Genomic DNA, 6,700 nt, shown 5'->3' on the forward strand with positions numbered 1-6,700 from the left:
TGCTTGCATGTCTGGAGGTGTAGGTGGAGGAGCGTCTCTCCCCTCCTCACGAGCTTCTCTATCCTCGTCTCTTTCTTCCCGGTCAATCACTCGTCTAGGAGGCATACTGTTCCAACAATTTACCCAACACGTAAACTCCATATACATGAACATGATATACATGTCATAAGATACACGTACTACAACTTGAAAATATGCACATGCTGAAATTAGAACTCAATGCTTACTACATGACATAAATTTGAAACTTTAAAACTTACAGACTTTAGGTGTGACTTCGGGAGCTTCTTGCGACTGGCAGTAGGCATAACCCTTTACAAGAACACCGCTCTGATACCAACTGTAACGAACTGTACTTATTACTACTTAAAATTTGCGGAAAAATTAAAAATTTTCTTGAATACGAAAATAAAATCAATACGGTCGTCACTGCATCATCCATTCACCAATAAAAATCTTGTTAAAAGAAAAGTTTGCTCAAAGCATCTCTCATCAATCATAAAATCAGAGTATTTTAAACTTGCATAAAAACATTAAAATAACGTGGGCGGTCCTCAGATCTAGCCTCCCGCTCAGTCCAAGCCTGCTCCTTGGTCCCCACCTCCTGTCTCCTCATAGACATCCTTACCTGCATCGATCAAGTCTAGTGAGTCAAAAGACTTAACACGTGTAAACTGAGAATAACAAGTACTACATAATAAATTCGCATGCAACTTTAAAATAGAACATACATACTTGAAGCTTGGATTTGAAATGAACTTGAACTTGCATACATACATAGACGTGCCATAACTTAAAAGCTTTCATAAACATGCTTGCATAATTGATCATACTTAAACATACATAACTTCATTTTGCGTAGAGGCGTGTTTCAAAGCAAGTGACCCATACATAATAAACGCCTGATCAGACAAACCACAGTACTGGGCTGACAGGGACGTATCCACTGCTACATACATGAGATCCCCGTTCATAATTTAACGGGCTGGTTGGTCCCCGTTCATAATTTAACGCTTTCCAACCACGATCTAACCCGTTCATAATTTAACGGGGTGGAGAGGTCCTCGGCCACGTTCACCGACTTCCAAACCCATTCATAAATTGGTCACAAGACATTTAGCATACCTCAAAAATAAAATATTTTATTGCACGTCAACATACTTACTTGGCGTTGAGGGATTCGTTGGATTTCATTTAGGGCCGCTGCCGCAGACTAACATAAATTTCAACACTTAACTTGTATAACTTAGACTTAGGTACTCGAGCTCACCACCGAAGTGCATAAATAGCTTATGACATTCTAGATCACTCGGGACATGACCTCGTTTAATCATACTAACCAGGACATCAAACCACGAAACAAACTCTACGGTGTCTTGTGAACATTTCCCAACCATAAAAGACATACACTTACTTTTAAAACTTGAAAAGAAGCAAGAACAAAATGTTTGGACAGAAGGGGTGCCGCTCGGGCGGTAAAACTTTACCGCTCGGGCGCCAGGGTCCGCACTCGGGCGGTAACAAATTTCCGCTCGAGCGCCGAGTGTACTGGGAAGAACCCTCGGACAGAAATAATGGCGCTCGGGCGGTGAGAAATTACCGCTTGGGCGCCGAGTGTACTGAACTTAGCGACTCTGAAACTTAAACTCTCCATTTTCGATTACACAGACCGTGACAACACCCCGAGGCTCATCCTAGGACACTAAGGCACTGACTCGACTCCCCGATACATTCCAATGACGACGTACACCAAGCAAGCAATCAAATTCGTAAACTCAAATTTTGACACCAATTGATTCCTACGATTTCTAATGCGACCAACGACCATTGACGCGAAACGAAGCATCGAACTCACCCCAAACTCATACTCAATATACCTAAACCCAACAGCGCCTGCCATCTCTTTCCTTCAATACTACCCGAAGAAAAAGAAAAGAAAGGTTCGCAGGTCTTAGAAGCAAGGCTATTGGTTCAACTCTCGGGGTTTAAGAGGAAATTCCCAGTTTATTAACCTTTTCCGGGAAGCCACAATTCTTTAGTTTTATTTATTTCCTATCAGACTAAACATAGAAATTCAATCACTGAAGTGTGAAAAAGAATTTTTTTTTTGTTTTATGGGAATCCGGAGGTAAAACTTCACTATATATGAATATGATGCCTATGGCCTATGGTATGCCTGTTAGCTCTTATGCTCGGTATTAAGAGTATAAATGATAGCACTCCAACTACCACAAGAAAGCCGACACCCTCGCCCTTTAGAGATAGGGGCACAACAACAAAAAAAGTATTCAAAAAAGGCGCCGGAGGCCGCAAACTCATCCGAAGTTGGAGAATTCAAAAAAAAAACTTTCTCAAGTCAAGATCACCCATTGATCCCCAACGAAGCCTGCAACAATAAAACTTCAAGAACGCATCAATACAAAATTTCCTGAAAAACGCAGTTTGAGCAGTCCCACGAAAAACGTCATAACTCACTCAATTTTTATCCAAATAATTCGAATTTTATATCAAATCGAAGGTATCAAAAAGTTCTACATTTTTCGCGCGAAAGTTTCCTCAGATTCTTGACTGAAAGATCTCAGTAACCAAAATACAGTGAAAAACAGGATTTTAGATCTAAAAAAACTATTGCAAAACGCATCGATAAATTTCCTGCCCAAACTACTACACATCACACATGGATTTTACGCATAAAAACAACGCAACACATACTATGACATGATCGAAACATAAAAGAGAGATTATACGTGCCTTTTGGATATTTAAAAATACCGAAACGACGATACCGAAGCGGAGATGGCGCGAGGATTGATTCGGGACGAACGTGGCACTAAAATCTTTGAAGAAAACTCAACAAAACTTGCTAGAAATTGTTAGAGAAGGGGGCGGCTGCTATGGGGAGAAGAACCCTAAAATTTCTTTCTCAAAAATAATAAAAATCTGAATTTGAAGTGAGTGTGTGTGTTTAGTCGTGTACAGGTGTGTGTAAAATTGTGTGTGTGCGTGTGTTTTAGTAATTAGGGAGTAACTTGCTTAATTAAATAATGAATAAAACTATTTAAAATACTACCCCCTTTAAACTTTACTAAAATCCCTCTATTAAAATAATGCACACAAAATGCTAATTTTAAAAGTTTTAAACTCTTAAATGACTAAACACATAAATAAGGCTTTAAAATGCTAAACTAAATAAATTATTTAAAATGCCCCTTCCTAGCTTTTAAAATAAAATACCGCATTTCAAATTGCCAAGAATCGTCCCCGGTCTTTTCCTCGATCTCGCCTCGAATAATCGCCTGAAACATGAAACTCGAAAAACATTTTAACGTGCATCACAGTAAACATGACTGGTTTAAAATAATGCATTTTAAATAAATCATGCACTATTAAGACTCATTTTAAAATTTAATAAATACTTTAATGATTAATTAAATGCATGGGTTATACGTGTACTGAATTTGGGCACTACACCTTCAGTCCAGTCAGATCAACCATCAAGACCTCCAAAAATATAATCATCATAATCACCTGCATCAATCACACCTAGTGAGTCTAAAGACTCAACACGTCATATCCTTGATAACAAATACTACATATACAGATAACAAACAACAATGAAAAATACTTATACTTAAAATAACATTTTCCTGAAAATGCATAAAATTAAACTTAAACATTTTCGTAAACATTTTCATGATGCATAAAAACATTTTCAAAAGACATAAACATATCACTTAAACATATTCATATTCATGTCCATATTCGTATTCATATTAATGTTCGTATTCATGTTCGTGTTTGTTGAATTCAGATCGTGATTGTGACTCGTATTCTTGATCGTATTGGGTGATGGATCCATCTAAAGAAAACCACAGTACTGGGCGGCGGAGACACCAGCAACACTCTCACCGGTTAACTGGGCCTTGGCTAACGTATTAACATATTCGTATTCGTATTCGTATCCGTATCCAAGGAAACACGATCGTCGGGCTCCCATTGGGACCATAACCCTCACGATATTTCCAACATATTTAGTAGTCACAATCCCTTCACATCCTTCCACATGTCATATTTCCATCACTTAATAAAAACATGCATAATATCATTTTTATTTTGAAACCAAGCATGCAACATATATTTTAAATGTCCAATTTAACCCTTAAAATAATAGACATTTAAAAATCATAATTTAATTATGAACAATTCATAAACATTTAAAAATAATCATGATATCATAAAAACAGCAATTCAGGCACTGCCATGACCTTTACTAATTTTCCGGTGTAAAAAGACCGTTTTAACCCTAGACGTAAAATTTCCCGTTTTAGACATTTTCTTAATTTCATTGACACTAACATGTCCCAAATAATTATTTAAGCCTACATGATTTTTTTTCATATTTTTATTTGTCTTAAATCGATTATTGCTTAAATAAGTCGTATTACTACGTTTTAATCCCGAATTAAACCAAAACTTAAAATAAAATTCCCAAATTAAAAACTTAGGCTTCTAATAGTTATTTAAGCTTAAATCTAAATTTTCATAATTTTATGAAGCTTAAACTAGAGTTTTCAATTAACTTGTTAATTAGCGTTTCGTGCGGCGATTAAATCCCGAATAAATCCAAAACTCAATATTTTGATCCCAAATTTTAAACATAACCTTTTTATGATTTATTCTACCCTTCCAAGTCGTGATCCACCCCCGTGGACCCATGGATTCAATTTTAGTTCTTTAATTTCTCGTTTTTGACACATCGACGAACACGCCGAGCCATCTCCCAATTTACTCGAGCCACGCCTGAGCCTTCTTGAACCAAAACCTAGCCAACCCACCTAGAAACCCTACTGAACAATTAGAACCAATTGGACTTTACCCTAAGCCCCAAAAACGAAGCAAAACATTAGCTGCAGAAGCAACCCCAAAAACGCATCTAGGCACCCTTGAGCCAAACTCGTTTTTCCCTGAGCCAAGCTCGAACCCTCTTGAACCAACCTCGACCCAGACCCCCTATGGATCCTACTGGACCCTTAGAACCTAAGGACTCGACCCCAGCCCCTGAAACCGAAAACACATCTCAGCAGCTTGTCATGGCCGAGAAAACCCATATGCACAAGGTGTGATACCCTTGTCCCAGATCGAAAAAATCAAAGATTTAAAATGAGTTTATAAAGGACTACAATGGACTTCTATAGCAACTTGGATTAATCATTTTCGTAAAAGCGAGGACGAATAAGAAGTAGTTGCTATAGGGGCTCATTGTGCAGTCACGCAGGTGCGGGCTCGGGCTCGAGGCGTGACAGAATGGTATCAGAGCCGGTCACCGGCATGGAACACCGGGAAATAAGTGCTATGCGGGACAAAGTGCTACGTGCATGGGAGCCACCTCTTGAACCTGCGGGGCAAAGTGCTACATGACGGGAGCCACCTCTTGAACATGTAGGAGCTATCTCTAGATTCTTGGTGCTGGGGGATCGAGGGGTCAGACCGCGACGAGGACGTCGCGTTCTGAAGGAGGGGTGATTGTGATACCCTAGTCCCACTTCGAAAAAATCAAAGATTTAAAATGAGTTTATAAAGTACTACAATGGACTTCTATAGCAACTTGGATTAATCATTTTCGTAAAAGAGAGGACGAATACGAAGTAGTTGCTATAGGGGCCCATTGTGCAGTCATGCAGGTGCGAGCCCGGGCTCGGGACGTGACAGAATGGTATCAGAGCCGGTCACCAACATGGAACACCGGGAAATAAGTGCTATGTGGGGCAAAGTGCTACGTGCATGAGAGCCACCTCTTGAACCTGCAGGACAAAGTGCTACATGACGGGAGCCACCTCTTGAACCTGTATGAGCCACCTCTAGATTCTCGGTGCTGGTGGATCGAGGGGTCAGGCCGCGACGAGGACGTCGCGTTCTGAAGGAGGGGTGATTGTGATACCCTTGTCCCACATCGAAAAAATCAAAGATTTAAAATGAGTTTATAAAAGACTACAATGGACTTCTATAGAAACTTGGATTAATCATTTTCGTAATAGCGAGGACGAATACGAAGTAGTTGCTATAGGGGCCCATTGTGCAGTCACGCAGGTGCGGGCCCGGGCTCGGGGCGTGACACAACGACTCTTGTTTACACTCTTAGGACTCTAGCCGACCGAGCCACCTCTGAACCATCCTGTTGTGCACTTACCTAGGACCCCAAAAAGTCCCCCTAGCCCAGCCCGAGCCCCCTGGTCAAGCCCCTTAATCCCCTGTACCCTGCACAACCCTGAGCTAAAGAAATTTGCTTTCTCGGGTGGGAGTCCTTGCTATCAAGGACTCCTCCCAGCCTCTTAGCTCGAGTCCTAGCTTGGCTAGGACTCTTCCCTAGACCCCCTCCTGACCTTGTCCAACCCTGGAACCCAGCGAACCAAGCCCAGCCCTTGCAACCTAAAAACCGAAACCCTTTAAATCCCATGACAACAAATTGCATGAAGTTTGTGTCCAGATTTGTGTGTGTGGTTTGGGTGGCATTTTAGGAGTTTGAAATTCATGAAAAACCATACCTTAACCCTTCCTAGACATGGCAGCCCCTTTATGCCCATAAACAACACAATTTGAATACAATTTTCTACTTGAAATTGCATGATGCATGCTAAAAACGAAAATATTCATAAAGTGGCACTTGTTTTGCAACTTTTCATGCATAAAGAAAATAATATGA

This window comes from Primulina eburnea, chromosome 1 (genome assembly GCF_022965805.1).
Source record: "Primulina eburnea isolate SZY01 chromosome 1, ASM2296580v1, whole genome shotgun sequence".
NCBI lineage: Eukaryota > Viridiplantae > Streptophyta > Magnoliopsida > Lamiales > Gesneriaceae > Primulina > Primulina eburnea.